We start from the raw sequence: 18,902 nt of genomic DNA, 5'->3' as shown, positions 1-18,902 counted from the left end.
TACCAACATAGGAATAAAGAGGCAAAGGGAATATTTGAAGAGATCATGCCTTCTAGCAAACATGCCCTGCGATAATGTTCTAAACTTGTTTAACAGTGTAACATCATTTTCCTCATTTCTGGATCAAAGCAAGGTAGATATTTTATGTTATTTAATTATGTGATAAATTCTCAATTTCTTTTGAAGTAATTTAACTATATAGTGAATAGATGGATGTAAATCTTCTAGAAAGTTTTATTAGATATTAAAATGTGTACATAATAAAATATATGCCATGTATCTTAGAATATTATATCAAGTAATTATATTAAATCATTACAGTATTGAATCACAGTCTAGCAAAATTCATTAATGTCCCACCAGATATAAAAAAGTATAACAATGTTTTTTAAAAGTCAAAAAACTTAGCAGTGATGAAAGTATTTAAGGAAAAAACCCCAGGGAATTCCCTGGCAGTCCAGTGGATAGAATTCCATGCTTCCACTGAAGGGGAAACAGTTGGGGAACTAAGATCCCACATGCTGAATGCATGGCATGGCCAAAACAAACAAACAAACATATTGATACTATGATATTTTGCCACAAAACAACCAAAGCAATTTTTATCATTCTGACATCAAAATACTTCCAGTCAGGTTAGAGTCACACACCCTAGTGAAAGCAGTCAAGCAAATAGCCACTTTACCAAACCAGAGTTTCCACTGTTGGCTAATTATTCCTCATTCTTTAACCTGAATCCCCTGAAGAAAAAATGGAAAGTTAACCAAGCAGCAAGTGGTTGGTGAACACCTACCACATGCCTACTACCTGAGATATTGTAGGGAACATGAAAAAGCATAAGACATCATTCCTAGGACCAGCCTTAAAATTCTAAAGTTTGGTTCAGGCCTTTATTAATTAATTAGCATGAATCCACTTATCATGGAGACTACACCACTTGCTACACACCTCAGCCACCCAAAGCCATCAATAAATTTCTTCTCTCTCATTTCTAAGCATCCTCTTCTTCCTTAATGAACCCTTGCCTCTTCTTCATGAAGGGAAGTGAAACTCGCTCAGTCGTGTCTGATTCTATGTGACCCCACGGACTGCATAGTCGATAGAATTCTCCAGCCCAGAATACTGGAGTGGGTAGCCTTTCCCTTCTCCAGGGGATATTCCCAACCCAGGGATCGAACCCAGGTATCCCACATTGAAGGCAGATTCTTTACCAGCTGAGCCACAAGGGAAGCCCTGGGGTTTTTTATGCCTCTTCTTCATATATTTCATCAAAACAGTGTAGGAGAATTGAATCTTGGTGGTGCAACCTCAGAGATCATGTACTTGACCTCTCACTGAAAGTAGAAATCCTTTTTCTCCACATTGGTAATAGATGATCAAATGGTTAGCTACATGAACCTCTGAATTTAAAGAGTTCTCTTCCCCCTAAGCCACTTATCCTTGGGTAAATGTTTTCTTTAGAAAGAATCTCCTCGGAAAGGTCCAGGCCTACTCCCAGGAATTCCCATTCAGTCATTTGAAATCTGCTCTCTTGAAAGATAGGCCAGATGTACTACTGAATTCCCTTGATGGCCACTCAAATATTTTAAGCCAGCATTTTTCATACCCCACAGTCTCTGCCACTCCAGACTGTAATCTGTGAAGTTCTCTCAGTTGTGTCTGACTCTTTGTGACCCCAGGGACTGTAGTCTGCCAGGCTCCTCTGTCCATGGACTTCTTCAGGCAAGAATACTGGAGTGGGTAGCCATTCCCTTCTCCAGAGGATCTTCCCAACCCAGAGATTGAACCCCAGCCTCCTGCATTGCAGGCAGATTGTTTATGTTCTGAGCCACCTGGGAAGTCCCACCACTCCAGACTAAACAAACTCAAATCCATTTGTGAAATTAATAGATTTATTAATGATGATATATCTAGAACTTTCCCTCCTCCATCCACACTGCTCCCTTCAGGGCTTGCTGGATGGGTCCATGTCTTCCAAAGGTGTGGCCTCCAGAATACAGTTTGATACTCCAGGAGTGCCCTGACCTGAATGGAGTACATTGCATTACTATTTTTATCAGGTTGGATTCTAAAGTTCTTTTCATGCTGCCCAAGTTTCCGTTACCTGGTTTACCACTTTTGTCAGACTTCATCTGAGCTTTGTGGACAATCTAAGAGCTCTACCTCTTCCTCAAACTGCTTCTCTATCCCAGATTAATTTTGTTACAATTTAAATGCAGTTCAGTTCAGTTCAGTCACTCAGTCATGTCTGACTCTTTGCAACCCCATGAATCACAGCATGCCAGGCCTCCTTAAATGCAGACTTCTCTCTAATTTTTTGAATCTTTTTGTCTTAGTCTCATCCTAGACTTTTGATCTAATTAAATTATTTTAAGTTTAAACTATAGTTTAAAACACTAATTCTCTCTCCTATTATCTATTCCTTCTAGTTATTAGTACATGATATTCATAGTTTTTACATCCATTTGAATGTGTAACTATTTCTGCTACATGTTATATCTGGTAAATTTCCAGAAAAAAATTTGTCCAATACTTCACTGAAATGGCTCAGACGGTAAAGCGTCTGCCTGCAATGTGGGAGACCTGGGTTCACTTCCTGGGTCAGGCAGATCCCCTGGAGAAGGAAATGGCAATCCACTCCAACACTCTTGCCTGGAAAATCCCTTGGACGGAGGAGCCTGATAGGCTACAGTCCATGGAGTCGCAAAGAGTCAGACACGACTGAGCGACTTCACCTTCACTTTCACTTTCACTGAAATTGGTCATTTACCTAAACCTTTTGGAGTCATCCGTGGGGAAAATATATTGAGGCTGATACACTACTGGGGCACCCCTGTAAATACAAGAACTATATATTATTGTGTTTACCTTTGAGTTTACTCTATCGTAGAGAACATTCCTTTCTTAACTAAAATCCCATAATTAATAGTCAAAATGATGATGATGGTGATAATAGTGGTGGTAGTAATGATGATTATAATGATAGTAATGATGATGATGGTGATTGTGGTGATGGTGGTTGTGTCTCTTTCTAGAAGCCAGGTTCTGTCTTAAATGCTCGGCAATTATTATCTCATTTAATCATCACACCAATCTTGTAGGGTTAGGTGTTATACACTGACCCTCACCAGTTTGGGCATTCACAACTATTAGATTCTCTTTGATAGATAACGAAAACCACTGAAGAACTGTGAGATGGTAATGGCTACCTGCCCACTCCACCATATCACTATGTGTGTGTGTGTGTGTGTGTGTGTGTGTGTGTGTGTGTGAACGTGCTAAGTTTCTTCAGTCATGTCTGACTCTCTGTAACCCAGTGGACTGCAGCCGTCCAGGCTTCTCTGTATGGGAATCTCCAGCCAAGAATACTGGAGTGAGTTGCCATGCCCTCCTCCAGCTGTATAAGTACATGTTCATTTCAGTTCATTCACTCAGTCGTGTCCTACTCTTTGCGACCCCATGGACTGTAGCATGCCAGGCCTCCCAGTTCATCACCAACTTAGAGTTTACTTAAACTCATGCCCATTGAGTTGGTGATACCATCCAACCATCTCATCCTCTGTCGTCCCCTTCTCCTCCTGCCTTCAATCTTTCCCAGCATCAGGGTCTTTTCCAATGAGTCAGTTCTTTGCATCAGGTGGCCCAAGTATTAGAGTTTCAGCTTCAGCATCAGTCCTTCCAATGAATATTCAGGACTGATTTCCTTTAGGGTTGGATTTCCTTGCAGTCCAAGGGACTCTCAAGAGTCTTCTCTAACACCACAGTTCAAAAGCATCCATTCTTCAGCGCTCAGCTTTCTTTATGATCCAACTCTCACATCCATACATGACTACTGGAAAAACCATAGCTTTGACATAGATGGACATTTGTTGGCAAAGTAATGTCTCTGCTTTCTAATATGCTGCCTGGGTTGGTCATGAGCTTTCTTCCAAGGAGTAAGCATCTTTTAATTTCATGGCTGCAATCACCATCTGCAGTGATTTTGGAGCTCAAAAAAATAAATTCTATCACTGTTTCCACTGTGTCCCCATCTATTTGCCATGAGGTGATGGGACTGGATGCCATGATCTCAGTTTTCTGAATGTTGAGTTCTAAGCCAACTTTTTCACTCTCCTCTTTCACTTTCCTCAAGAGGCTTTTTAGTTCTTCTTCACTTTCTGCAATAAGGGTGGTATCGTCTGCATATCTGAGGTTATTGATATTTCTCCCGGCAATCTTGATTCCAGCTTGTGCTTCATCTAACCCAGTGTTTCTCATTATGTACTTTGCATGTAAGTTAAATAAGCAGGGTGCCAATATACAGCCTTGATGTACCCCTTTCCCTGTTTTGAACCAGTCTGTTGTTCCATGTCCAGTTCTAACTGTTGCTTCTTGACCTGCATACAGATTTCTCAATAGGCAGGTCAAGTGGTCTGGTATTCCCATCTCTTTCAGAATTTTCCACAGTTTATTGTGACCCACACAGTCAAAGGCTTTGGCATAGTCAATAAAGCAGAAATAGATGTTTTTCTGGAACTCTCTTGCTTTTTCCATGATCCGGCAGATTTTGGCAGTTTGATCTCTAGTTCCTCTGCCTTTTCTAAAACCAGCTTGAACATCTGATTCACATATTGCTGAAGCCTGGCTTGGAGAATTTTGAGCATTACTTTACTAGCATGTGAGATGAGTGCAATTGAGCGGTAGTTTGAGCATTCTTTGGCATTGCCTTTCTTTGGGATTGGAATGAAAACTGACCTTTTCCAGTCCTGCAGCCACTGCTGAGTTTTCCAAATTTGCTGGCATATTGAGTGTAGCACTTTCACAGCATCATCTTTCAGGATTTGAAATAGCTCAACTGGAATTCCATCACCTCCACTAGCTTTGTTCATAGTGATGCCTTCTAAGGCCCACTTGACTTTACATTCCAGGATGTCTGGCTCTAGATGAGTGATCACACCATCTGGGTCATGAAGATCTTTTTTGTACAGTTCTTCTGTGTATTCTTGCCACCTCTTCTCAATATCTTCTGCTTCTGTTAGGTCCATACCATTTCTGTCCTTTATCAAGCCCATCTTTGCATGAAATGTTCCCTTGGTATCTCTAATTTTCTTGAAGAGATCTCTAGTCTTTCCCATTCTGTTGTTTTCCTCTATTTCTTTGCATTGATTGCTGAGGAAGGCTTTCTTATCTCTCCTTGCTATTCTTTGAAACACTGCATTCAGATGCTTATATCTTTCCTTTTCTCCTTTGCTTTTCACTTCTCTTCTTGTCACAGCTATTTGTAAGGCCTCCTCAGACAGCCATTTTGCTTTTTTTGCATTACTTTTCCATGGGGATGGTCTTGATCCCTGTCTCCTGTACAATGTCACAAACCTCCATCCATAGTTCATCAGGCACTCTATCATATCTAGTCCCTTAAATCTATTTCTCATTTCCCCTGTATAATCATAAGGGATTTGATTTAGGTCATACCTGAATGGCCTAGCGGTTTTCCCTACTTTCTTCAATTTAAGTCTGAATTTGGCAATAAGGAGTTCATGATCTGAGCCACAGTCAGCTCCTGGTGTTATTTTTCCTGACTGTATAGAGCTTCTCCATCTTTGGCGGCAAAGAATATAATCAATCTGATTTCAGTATTGACCATCTGGTGATGTCCATGTGTAGAGTCTTCTCTTGTGTTGTTGGAAGAGGGTATTTGCTATGACCAGTGCATTCCCTCGGCAAAAGTCTATTAGCCTTTGCCCTGCTTCATTCTGTACTCCAAGGCCAAATTTGCCTGTTACTCCAGGTATTTCTTGACTTTCTACTTTTGCATTCCAATCCCCTATAATGAAAAGGACATAATTTTGGGGTGTTAGTTCTAAAAGGTCTTGTAGGTCCTCATAGAATCGTTCAACATCAGCTTCTTCAGCATTACGGGTCAGGGCACAGAGTTGGATTACTGTGATATTGAATGGCTTGCTTTGGAAACAAACAGAGATCATTCTGTTGTTTTTGAGATTGTATCGAAGTACTGCAATTCAGACTCTTTTGTGGACCATGATGGCTACTCCATTTCTTCTAAGGGATTCTTGCCCACAGTAGTAGATGTAGTGGTCATCTAAGTTAAATTCACTCATTCCAGTCCATTTTAGTTTACTGATTCTTAAAATGTTGACATTCACTCTTGCCATCTTGTATGTATGTGTGTGTGTGTGTTTGTGTATAACCATTTATTAGCCAGTTGGCATCACATATTGAACCTGTTTTGTTAGCTTTACAACAACAATAAAAATGTTAGATGCCCTGTCCTTTCAGGTACTCTGAACATCTCTTTGCACGAAAAGTATACCTGATACAGTCACAGAAGATGACTGTCTCATTAGCAATCCTAGACTCTTTATTGGTGAAGGTGCACCACTGTATGGGCACACCGTCCCCAATGATGAGGTCAAGGAGACTGACCAAAAAGTATGTGGAACAATTAGGAAAGAGGGAATTGAAACAAGGAGTGAGGGAATAAGAGTAAAATTCATTTGGGCCACATGTCAGATATTCAAACTCATCCTAAACTTGATATGATCAACTGTTGAGAAATAGGTGTGGCCCTTAGGACACCTGAGCCCAGGTTGGCATACATGCCACCTATAATTTTTTTTTTTCAGTATAGTGGCAGTTTTACTGTTGCCTGAGACAGATTGCTTCTGGTCAAATGAGGACACTCCAGCAAATACATCAGCACTGAAGACTTCTAAGCACTCATCAAGCTGGGTAAATTCCCTGAAAAGAAGGAGCTTAGTTTTCAGGGTGACTTGAAATTAGAACTTTGTTCCCCACTGTTTCTATCTTAAAATACTTTTGCCTGGGAGAAAGCACTGTGTGAAATTAATACCTTCTCCAACTCCACACCACCATACAAATTAACCTAACTTGGATGGGGAAATTCTTTCTTGCTGTCTTTCCAAATGTCTTAAGAGAACCCCTTTGGAGGGTCGGGGCTTACCTTTGTGTATTGATCAGACTGAATATTTCAAGGAGCTCTGTCTACCCCGGAGGGTAGATTTTTTTTGAAACATGTGCAATAGTGCAAAGGATAGTGTGTTTCACAACTGATGCAGGTGTGCATACTTATAATTTACCTTCAGTTTGGAAACATGTTAATTAGGCACTAATTTCTAATTAGCTACCCATGGATGACTGTGGAACTGAATATGGTTGTACTCATTAATCCACTTTGAAGGCATTTTTCAGGTGGGTTAATATTCACATTGTATGGAAAAATAATATGTATTCATATACATATACACAATATATATACATCTACCTGAGTAAACATAGTATGTATACTTAGTACAAAGTATATATATATTGATATTTGGTATGCCAACTTGAAAGATCATTCTCTGGCATTTATTTTGAAAAATAAACTCAAGTCTGCTCTTACTTCACTTTGGATTCTCCATGGTGCTAGAATATTTTATCCTTTGGATGGTTAAGTGAGAAAGATATAACAACAAAGCTGAAGTGTCATTTATGGCTGTGTATTGGAGAATTAAGGGAGTTGATTCAGGTTGCTGAAATCTCTCTTCTGGCCCTCTCCATGGAAGACAAGTCACCATAGTGAGCTTGATCCCTGTCTGTGTCCTTGCCCTTTGCTTAATGACTCTGAGTATGTGACATAAGATAGCACATCTGGAAGACCCTCTGCTCTTTCATACACTACCCTGATCTTCAGTGATTCCTATGCTGTCTTTAAGTAAATAATAAAGGCCTTGGCTTCTTTTGCTGGATCAACTGAGGGTATACTGGATGTACCTGCTTCAGTAGATCCATTGCTTCATTTGGACTGGTTAACAGTGCGTGTTTTTAAGGTGCCTAGGCTGGGAATATCCTTCATTTCCTAGTGTAATTATCCAACATCTCTTCTATTGCCTTATTAGCTGCGTGTGTGAGGGGGGGACTATTTGAAATTGTACTTTATCAGTTTGTACCAAATTCTTCCTGCCATTGATGAGAGCAGTATCTTTTGCACACGTTTCACTAATTTAAGAGGACTATTATGTAATAGTGAGTTTCTCAGTTGATTCAAACATGATGTTATTTAGGTCCGAAGTCTAAATTTGATTCTGGGGCAGGAAATGGCAACCCACTCCAGTATTCTTGCCTGGAAAATTCCATGGACAACAGAGTCTGATGGACTATAGTCCATGGGTTGCAAAGAGTCAGACACGACTGAGAGCACATGCATGCATGCACTAATCTTGATTATGATTCTTTCACTTCCTGTCCCATACTTTGCCTGGTTGTCCCACAGTTGTCTTTTGGACTTGGGAGAGTCAGTTGAGAATGAAGATTAACAAGGGCAAATCAATCCCCACAGTCAAGTACAGGCAAGAGAACAACATTTAGAGTACAGAGCTCAGGCCTGGATTATGGTTCATCTTTTCCTCAAGAGAAGACAGACATTTCTGTATAGATGGAAACATATTTGCATGGAGCATTGTATAGTGGAGTGTGTGTATGTGTGCATGTACGTAAGGTGTCTATATGCATGTACATGTGTGCATCAGGGGAGGAGTAGATCCGTTGTCACATTAATGATGACAGCAAAAATACCCACTGGTTACCACGGAGCAGGTCATGTGCCGACTCTTGGTCCTGCTGTATGTTTATTTGTGCAAGGGTTTACTATAATACTCACCCAGGCATTTCCAGAAGGAAAGGGTGAGGATTGATTTGTCAGTGCCTAAGGGTCTCCCAACATGTGGTCTACTACAACTCTGTTTGTCAGTGAGTTGTTTGGGCCTCACAGGAATTTTCCCACAGAAAGGATGTTCTAACTGGCAGGCTCCCAGGACCGCCTACAAATCCATTTAACCATAACAGAGCTGACGAGCACTGTCAGGACTGGAGTTGGCTTCCAAATGGGAAGTCAGCCTGGTATTAATAGCACAGTTCCAGCTGCACTTTGGGTCCAGCAGACTTCTGATGGACCGGCCTGGGAACCCAGGCGCTCTTTGTAACATTTATAGAAAATGGATTCCTTGGTGAGCATGGTGGGAAGGGAGTCCTGTGGTGGCTTGAGAATCATGGCTACCCATTTCCCCCTTCTCTAATCACTGCCATCGTCGGTATCCAGCAGGAAGAGACTAAGGTGAATCCTAGGGGAATTCTTCTCCCAACTTCAAGTCTGGGGAGAGCCTGCCCTGGTCCTGGTCTGCTCGCTTGGGTTGACTGTTCCCATGTACAGGATATTTGTAAGTTGGGCGTTCCTAGGCCACTTATATTTAATTGTTTGATGCAGATGTTTAACATAGTAGCTATTTATCCATGTAAAATTTACATAAAAATTACAGGCTTATTTTTATTTGAGACATGTATTATTCATTTTGACTGATTTCAGCCCTGATGATATTTTTGTGCTTCTTTAATGGGTTAAAGGCATTATATTTATGCAAATTGAAAGGGTGTGTGCTGTTGCAGTAAAACATTCCATTTTCTGGTTGTAGGAGGAAATAAGAGAAGTGGGTGGTACCATGGTGTGTGTGTGTGAGCATAATTTGAATTTGACCCAAAGTTGTGTACTTTGAATATGACCCAAAGGTGTGTTGTTCAAACCAAGATACGCTTTAAGATATTAAAAATTGAGTTTGTACTCAAGAGAGCACTTTCTCAGTAGTGTATTTGGAAATATTTCAGACCAGTTTTTTCTGCAGAAGTTACAGACCTAAAAGATTTTTTTCCCCTGGAGGCTCTTTGAATATATAATTTTTTTAAAAGGATTTTTAAAGGCTAGATGGCAGCAAGGAAATTGTTTTCTGTTCATCTTAAGTAAATATCTCTGTGATATAAGTGCTGCATCAGAGTTATCTTATGGGCTGCATATGACTCAGAGGGAAAATAATTTGTTTAGTAACTTGATTTTCTTCCTTTTTTATGATTCACAAGTTGTCAAGCTCATCCTGTTTGGGACATTATAAATGTAGTAGTAGTAGTATTCACTTAGTCGTGTCTGACTCTTTGAGACCCCATGGAGTGTAGCCTGTGGGAACTTGTAAATGAATAACAAATTTAAATGTAAATCAACTGAAATGTATATGAAATCCTACTGGATTCTTAGGAGGTCTCTCGGTATTTATGAACCACACTTCTCTTTTCTAGGATTCTGTTTTGGAACACAGTCATAAATGCAAAAGGAAGGTTTCAGTACCTAATGACATTTATCCTTATAATATTGGGACCCTTCAGCCCAAGCATTGAAAAACTGTCTGGAGTTGGAATTGCTGAGACATGGAAAACTTTTCTCTAGAAGGATTTTTTAAAATAAAAATTATACTTTAAGATTATGAGTATAGAATTATAACACAGACAATTCATCATACTTAATAAGCCTCTCTAGATCAATCTAGATTATCTCTAAAAGGTCTATTTCACCCAGTCCCATAATTACATACTTGGGGAAGTAAAATGAAATGTATAGGGTTTTCAGAGTGACAGATCTATCTGGAATCCTTCTAACCCAGTTGTTTATTGTGTAGGAAGGGGAACTGGAGACCCGAGGAATTAAGGGACTTGAGTAAGGCCGCTGTAGTGAGGGCAGGGCTAGGAGGGCGATGAGCTACAGTGAGAATGTCTGTCACCTGTTAAAGGCCTTCAATTTCTTGGGTTTACTTCCATCTTTTCATTTAACCCTCACAACAGTTTTGCAAGGCATGGATCATATTCCAGTTTTTAAAATGATAAAACTGAAACATGGGAGGTTCTCTAACTGCTTGAAGTCAATAGGCATTAGGAGGCAGAGCAAAAATTCAAACGCACACCCCCTGATTCTGAGGGTCTGGTGTCTCCTGCCTTGAGCTGTTTTCACTGTATCAGGGTGGTTCCCTGGCTTCAGTATATAACCTAAAATCCAAGCAGCATTCTGTTTTTCTACATGTTTACAGGCATCACTCATCTTTTTGAGCTTCACTTTATCACGCTTCATAGATAATGCTTTTTTCACAGATTGAAGTTTGTGGCAACCCTGTGACAAGCAGGTCCTGTCTGCACCATTTCTTTTTTCAACATTATTTGCTTACTTTGTGTCCCTGTGTCACAGTTAGGTACTTCTCACAATAATTCCAACGTTTTCATTATTTTTGTGTTTGTGATGGTGGTCTGTGATCAGTGACCTTTGATGTTACTATTAATACTATAACCTCCTGAAGGCTCGGGTGATAGTTAGTATTTTTCAGCAATATTTTAAAATAAAGATATGTGCATTTTTAGACATAATGTTATTGCATACTTAATGTTGTTGTTCAGTTGTTCAGTTGTGTCCAACTCTTTGTGACTCCATGGACTGCAGCATGCCAGGCTTCCCTATCCCTCACCATCTCCTGGAGTTTGCTCAAACTCATGTCCATTGAGTTGATAATGTCATCTAACCACCTCATCCTCTGTTGCTCCATTCTCTTCCTACCCTCATTCTTTCCCAATATCAGGGTCTTTTCCAATAAGTCAGTTATTCGTATCAGGTGGCCAAAGTGTTGGAGCTTCAGCTTCAGCATCAGTCCTTCCAATGAATATTCAGGACTGATTTCCTTTAGGATGGACTGGTTTGATCTCTGTGCTGTCCAAAGGACTCTCAAGAGTCTTCTCCAGCACCACAGTTCAGAAGCATCACTTCTTTGGTGCTCAGCCCTCTTTATGGTCTGACTCTCACATCTGTATGTGACTAATGGAAAAATCATAGCTTTGACTATTTGGCAAAGTGATGTCTCTGCTTTTTAATACACTGTTTAGGTTTGCCATAGCTTTGCTTCCAAGGAACTTTTAATTTCATGGTTGCAGTCACTCTCTGCAATCATTTTGGAGCCCAAGAAAATAAAGTCTGTCACTGTTTCCATCTTTTCCCCCATCTATTTGCCAGGGGATATCCAATAAATAGCAGAAAATAAAGTAAGTGAGATGGTGGTAAGTGTCGAAGAAAAAAAAAGACAAAGGGAAAAAATCAAGGAAAGGAGACACGAGAAAGATGGGATGGGAGTTATTTAAAAAGGACTTTGCTGTGAGTATGTATTTGGGAAGTGTTTGTTACTGCATTATTGGTTCAGTGAAAGAAGCTGGCAGGTGTCTATTTTTTCAGCAGTTTCCTTTCCAAAACCATAATATTCCATTCTCTACCAGTGGTGAAAGGCTTATTCTAACTCCATCTCCATCATCATGATACATCTTCCTTGTGGGAACCATTGTTATCCCCATAGTATCAAAAAGAGAAAACAGGGGTCAAATGAGTTACCCATAATTGGAGAATAAGACAAGCATAGTGCCTGGGCTACTCTTTCCAAATATCTAATTCACAGGGAAGGAGAATCTCAGAAATGCTAAAATGACTAGCCCAGAATTACATGGCAAAGTGCTCAGTATTTTATTTATCCAGCAAGATATGGATGGAGCTTCTACAGTGGGCCAGGCTGCTGAGATGGATCCAGAAAGTAGTATTCACAGGAGATGTTCTCTGACCTAGGGGCACATGCAGGGACCTCTGTACCCTATCCAGTGCTCATTTATGCATACCATGATGGACAGTCTTCTCTTTTTTCCAGAGTCTGAGAAGAATGGTGTTCCCACTTTTATTTCCCACTCTGCATTTCTAGTGTGTTATGGATTAAATGAGACTATCAGCTGGCCTGGGGACCAAAACAACTATGTATACCATTGTTTCCATGGGCAAATGCATTTAGACTTTCACACATCCAGCCATCTTTACAAACTTTCAGACTGGGGGGTGTCTGAGTTGGAGAATACAAGCAGAGATTGTTTAGAGTCCATCAAGGCACTCTGGCTGCCCAACCTCCCAGATATTGACCATTGCCTGGAGTAAACAATATCCTCTTCAGTCCTAAAGCATCAAATGAGATACAAATGAGCAATAATAGCTTCCTCAAAATTTTACTGAAAAGATTTTATTTTCTTTACTTGGAAGGGAAAGTGACGGTCACACTTATTTACCTTTAAGGAAAAGGTCTTCAAATGGTAGTCTGTGGATTGTGCCTACCAGCCATTCTATAGTTTGTCATAGTTCTCTAGGGCTATGGGAATCTACAAGGAGATTGTAGCTCATTTAATCTGTGTTTATTCCGTTATCTATGTATGAGACTCAATTTCCATACACGGCAACAGCCAGTCTAGTACCACAAGTGTGTCTTGAATGGAACAGAATGGAAAGCAATGTTCTCTTGGCCATCGCATCTGCTAGCAAGTATCATTTTCCCATCTTTCTTCCATAATGCGAATGCCATGGGCATTTCAGTTCCTGTTCTACATGCCTGTCATCATCTGCTTGATTAGAATGATACTGCTGTAGATAATAAGTACTTTGAATTTATATAAGCTTCTTAAGGAATGATGAACTTAGATTGAACTGCAGTGAATGCTTCAGTAAAATTCAAAGGAATTATGATTATGGTTGCCTTGGCAACCATAGTTCTGTATTCTCTTTGTTTTATTACTTACCGTTTTCCTATATTGAGGTCATTTTGAGATCATTAAGGTCTCATTTTCAGTTTATGAGGCTTCTGGGAATGATACAATTTCATGTAGCTACAAATGTATCTCCTTTTCTTAAAATTTCCCCAAACATTGGAACGTCTGGGCATGTGGAATGAACTAAAAATAAGCTATTACTTATGTTGACACCTACATGTCATCTTTACTCTCTATTAAGGTAATTATTTATAAGGACTGAAAGACATTGTTACTTTACATTTCTCCTTAGCATGCAAATATGACTTTTCATTTGTTTCAAAAGTGAAGAATTCTTTGTCAATAAATTTCCATAAATGTTTTTACCTATAATGCAGTTATTAAACTGAAAATAACTAAACAAGAAAAATAGTTTTACTTTAGGAAAGGGCCAGTTTGAGAGACAGTCAAACAGTGATATTTTAACAGCATATTAAATAATTAATCATCAACACATCCTCTGTTAAGTTTTTTGGTAGACCACATTAGTTTTTTTAAAGAGAAAATGTGGTAATTAACACTAGAATCTTTATAATTGGTTTATTGGTATTAAAAGGAAAATATAGTATAAATTATATATTACCATATGACTACAATATAAAAATCATTGTAAAACATTTTATTTTGTCCAATTACTTACTATTTTAATCTAAAGGAAAATTCTATATGTTAACATTCTAGGACAGGAGTTAGGAAAGTTTTTTGTAAAGGGTCAGATAGATGGTCAATATTTTAGGTTTTGGGGCCACACAGATTTTTATTGCAACTACTCAACTCTGTAATTGAAAGCATCCAGAGACACCAAGCTGTATTAAATTAATACCATGTTTATAGAAACAGATGGCAAACTGGATTTGGTCCTCAGGCTGAAGTTTGCCAGGGCTTCCCTAGTGAATCAATGGTAAAGAACCCACCTGCAATGTAGGAGATGCAGATTTGATCCCTAGGTTGGGAAGATCCCCTGGAGGAGGGCATGGCAATCCACTCTAGTATTCTTGCCTGGAGAATCCCATGGACAGAGGAGCCTGGAGGGCTACAGTCCTTGGGGTCACAAAGAGCCGGACACAACTGAAGTGACTGAGCACACACGCACAGGAGGGTAGAAGCAGACATTTCATGATAGATTGCTTAGTTTAAAAGCTAGTAGAAGAGTTGACAAAAATAAACTAATAACATTTCCTTACATGTTGGGCAAGTTCAAAACTGAGCTTCAGTGTCAAAGGTCTGACATCCCCTACCTGAATATAACAGCAATGTAAACTGAGTCAGTGAGATGAAGCCCCTTTGCCTATAGCTGGCTTCTCCATCCTTGTGGAGTTTCCTTGGTCACCTGACACCAAGTGAAACATACATTTTCATCTTTATTTTCCTTTAGAGTATTCTCTGGTGCTTTGTTCAAACTAATTTTATCATCCTCTTTTAGGCTTAGGGTGTCCCTGGTGGCTCAGCTGGTAAAAATTTGCCTGCAATGCAGGAGACCTGGGTTCGATCCCTGGGTTGGGAAGATCCCGTGGAGAAGGGAAAGGCTACCCACTCCAGTATTCTGGCCTGGAGAATTACTTGGATTGAATAGTCCATGGGGTCACAAAGAGTCAGACAGGACTGAGTGACTTTCACTTTAGGTTTAGTCAAATGTTTCAAACATAAAGAAAAGTACAGAAAAAAAGTTTTAATAAATTTTAATATTTAATAGTTTGATTCAGATATTTTAATCTTTTTAAAAAATAAATAATACATATGAACACAGACAAAGCCTATACCAGACTTTTAATGTGTATGATTTTTCCACATTCTAACAATTTTTAAAGAGGCGGTTTATTTTTAGGTGGATCTGCATTTTTCCTACTTATTAAAGTGAATTTCTTGAGATCCAAAAGGATGGAAAGATTAGCGAATTGATTTTAAATGTGCAAATTATCGTTGGTACACAGTAGACCAAGTTGACCTGATTTGATACATTTTTATGTCCATCCAGGACTAAATTAATGCTATGAGTTTACTTCCAAGAGAGACCTTGCAAATTCCCTATATCTCTTCCATGTGGTAAATGAGATGTGTGATTAAGAGACAGTGAGTATAAATCATCCTAATTCATAATCAAGGACTGAAGACAGCTTTTCATTTCTATAGTGACTTATTCAAATGCATTATTTTTCTCTGCTGCCCTTAACACAGTTAATGCTTTGTGGAACAAACACTTTCACAAACATTCTGTCATTCAATCTTTGGAATGTCCCATGTGGTGGTTAGAACAGATAGTACTGCAATCGTCTCCTAGGTGAGGAAATTAAGGCACAGTGATGTCAGTGCAGTGCTTATAAGTCTTGGCTGAACCTTAGTACCACTGGGTGAGCTTTGATAAAGGACCTGTGGATCCCTGAGCCTACCCACAGAGATTTGATACAACCAGGCTGGAACGGACGGAAAGTGTTAGTATTTTTCATTGATTCTTCTGTGCAGCCAAGGTTGAGAATTTCTGCTGGACTAGAGAACTGATCAAAGGTGTTCAACCCTGTGGTTCTCAAATGGGGGCTATTTATCCACCCCCACCCTGCCAGGGGAACATTTGACAATAAGACACTTGATTGACACATGTTGGTTGAGGACACTACTGGCTTCTAGTGAGTAGAGAAAGCAGAGATGCTGCCAGAACATCCTACAGCCTTACCTCTCAACGTAAAACTCTCCAGCCCCAGGACTTCCCTGGAGGTCCAGCGGTTAAGACTCTGCACTTCCACTGAAGGGAACATGAGTTTGATCCCTGGTGGGAGAACTAAGATCCCACGTGCTGTGCAGTATGGCCAAAAATAAAAGAATGACAGAAAAAGAAAAAACAAAAAAATCCCTATCCAACCCCAAATGTCACTATGTCAGTTGAGCTGAGGTTTGGAAACTCCTACTTAACCTCTAAGTGTTGGACTGAAGTCCCTCTGACTCTAAGCCATTGTTATTTCTTCAGTTCTAAATTGCTAAATTATTCAAATTAGTCATCCTCTTATTATTTCTCTAATAATACATTTTTAAAGTGACTTTAAACTTTTTCAGGAACTAGGTGGTCTCGTGTCTTAACCACACTAGGATAGGCAGAAATCCTACTTTTCTCAGAATACCAAAAGTAACACACAAAAAAGCAAATAGCCACAAAGGATACAACATCAAAAAGAAAAGAACTATTTCTTAACTTAAATATATGTATGATCCCAAATAAAAAATGTGAGTTATGTAAAGCAGTGGCTCTCCAAATTGAGCATGCATTGAAATCCCCTGGAGGGTTATTAAAATACAGACTGCTGGGCCCTACCCTCAGAGTGTCTGATTCCCTAGGTCTGGTGTGGTATTCAAGCACTTGAATTTCTAAATTTCTAACAAGAGCTTCCAGCTGAGACAGACTCTTCTGGACCTGAGAACACACTGAGAATTACAGATGTAAAATGTGTAATAGCTTCTCAAATGCATAACCTCAGGACTATCTATTAAAGCATCAAGTTAATATTCCTAAAAATGCAAGCATTATTTCATCATAGTATACACATGATTTTAGAATATAATCCATCAATAAGTACAAGAACCTTCCAGTTCCATGATTACAATCAGGACAGACCTATGAAATCAAACCGTTGTGCCCACTTCTAAGAGCAACAGGAGCTAGCTTCAGTAAGCTTCCTGTCCAGAACAAGTCCAGTGTTAAGAATGTACAGCTGACCATCTTATCAGAAATAAAAAAGTGACAATACCCTGAGACATTTTAAAATGTATCTAAGGTACATGATGTACATTCTTCAAATTATAAGGAGATGCCTAAATAAAAAATGACTTGAACAGAATTTTCTTACTTTTGGACACATTAACACATGATTGTAGGAGGGTGGATGGATATCTAAAATTTCAGTGAAATGTACTGCCTATATCAAATAACAAATCCTAATTCCTTAACAAATTGGAATATTGACATAGGTGGCTAAATAATCATAGAATTAAACATGGAATCTGAAACCTATTTCAGAAACAAGTCAATTACTTTTCCACTTCATCAGTCCATGACACTCTAAAGATAGCAGCGATAAAGGTGGTGTGGTTTGTGATTTTCATAAACTAGCCTTAAGTTAGATATTACAGCATATTTTGTAGGTGAAAAACCTAAACCCTGAAGAAGCAAAGTACATGTCCCTTATTTTCCACAGCAAGAGCTCGTAGAGACTAGAATATGCTCTTATCTCTGCCTCTTAGATGTTTTCTGAATCTCTTGATAGTGAAGATTTGATCTCTTTCTAGAACCTGGCACACTTCCTAGTACATACCAAGGGATAATTAGGCTTTTACTGAATTTACTTAAGTGGGTTTGTGAGAAGTTCATGCATTTCTGTATTTCATGAATTTTATATTGCATATTTCAGTCCCATTTAAATTCAGGATCCTTAACCCAAAAATCCCAAATAAGATCCAGTCTATACTGTCCAAAGTACAAACTTTAATTATGAGCTAGGGATTAAGAAAAATAAAGGGAAACTATGGGAGAATTTTCCAACAAGTAAGCACTTCTGTTGTATCAGCATTGATGATATATATGGCAGTCAACAATGATAAGACTTCCAAAGGATAACTAAATAGCCCTGTACTGTAAAATATAAATTTTACACTTCTAAGGGAACAAATAAAATCTAAGAATTGGAAAAAATATACCTAATAGCATCGTTCTGCTCCAGTGTTTAAGAGCAAACCGAGAAGTTGCTATGGCATTGACTTACACGAGCATAGCAACAGAGCGAACTCAGTGATTCAGCTTGATAAAAGAGGAAATTATCTCACCATTTCCCTTTCCCTAAATCAGTCAGATATCCAAGTATTTCATGTTGAAACAGTATATCCATCAACATGTTCTAATGGATAAAAGTCAATAGTGGGGATGGGGAGGAAGGTCAAGACGAAATCTGTATGACATATGCTTACTTTAGAGAATGCAACTCACATCTAAAGAATCTATTAATATCTCTGCATCCTGCTTTCCCCCGATTGAATGGGGTTTGTCAGTGGCTTATACTGGGTGAATATTGGGTGAATATGAGTAATAATTTGGCAAAAGACAACAATTTATCAGTCCGTATAACTTCATTCTAATGAAAGTTGACTGTGGTATATTTTGAGAAAGAAACATTGTTCGGCCGTGAAACTGTAATTCCCTGTGTGCAACAGCCCTCCAGGGAAGGGATAGATTATGCCAGCATAATATGTGAAGTTTAGTCATTATCACTTGTATCAAGCAGAGGTCAGCCGTGGGTGTATATGTGGGAGGCACCACTGTGGTGAGCCAATACAAACAGAGCCAAATGTCACAAATAAATGCTGACATTTTATCACATTATTATTTTAAATATTATTTTACCACTGTGTTTGTTCTTGTATTGTTTAACCTCCACATCTTTATTTCCCATTTCCTTTCT

At 39.1% G+C, this 18,902-nt stretch overlaps 1 protein-coding gene across 6 annotated transcripts in view; it reads left to right on the top strand.

Moving 5' to 3' along the window:
* Window positions 1–18,902, top strand: part of ARHGAP6 (Rho GTPase activating protein 6) — a 540,556-nt gene that overhangs the window by 334,925 nt on the left and 186,729 nt on the right. The window contains exon 1 of one of the 6 annotated variants that reach the window (XM_070289747.1): window positions 8,908–9,112. The exons of the other annotated variants lie outside the window; for them this stretch is intronic. The gene's annotated coding sequence lies outside the window, so the exon portion shown is untranslated. Of the gene's footprint in view, window positions 1–8,907; window positions 9,113–18,902 lie in introns of those variants that run through there. 6 annotated transcript variants of the gene reach the window in all.

Source organism: Ovis canadensis, chromosome X, assembly GCF_042477335.2.
Source record: "Ovis canadensis isolate MfBH-ARS-UI-01 breed Bighorn chromosome X, ARS-UI_OviCan_v2, whole genome shotgun sequence".
NCBI lineage: Eukaryota > Metazoa > Chordata > Mammalia > Artiodactyla > Bovidae > Ovis > Ovis canadensis.
Note: the sequence above shows the minus strand (reverse complement) of the source record. Positions and strands in the feature narration are given on the sequence as shown.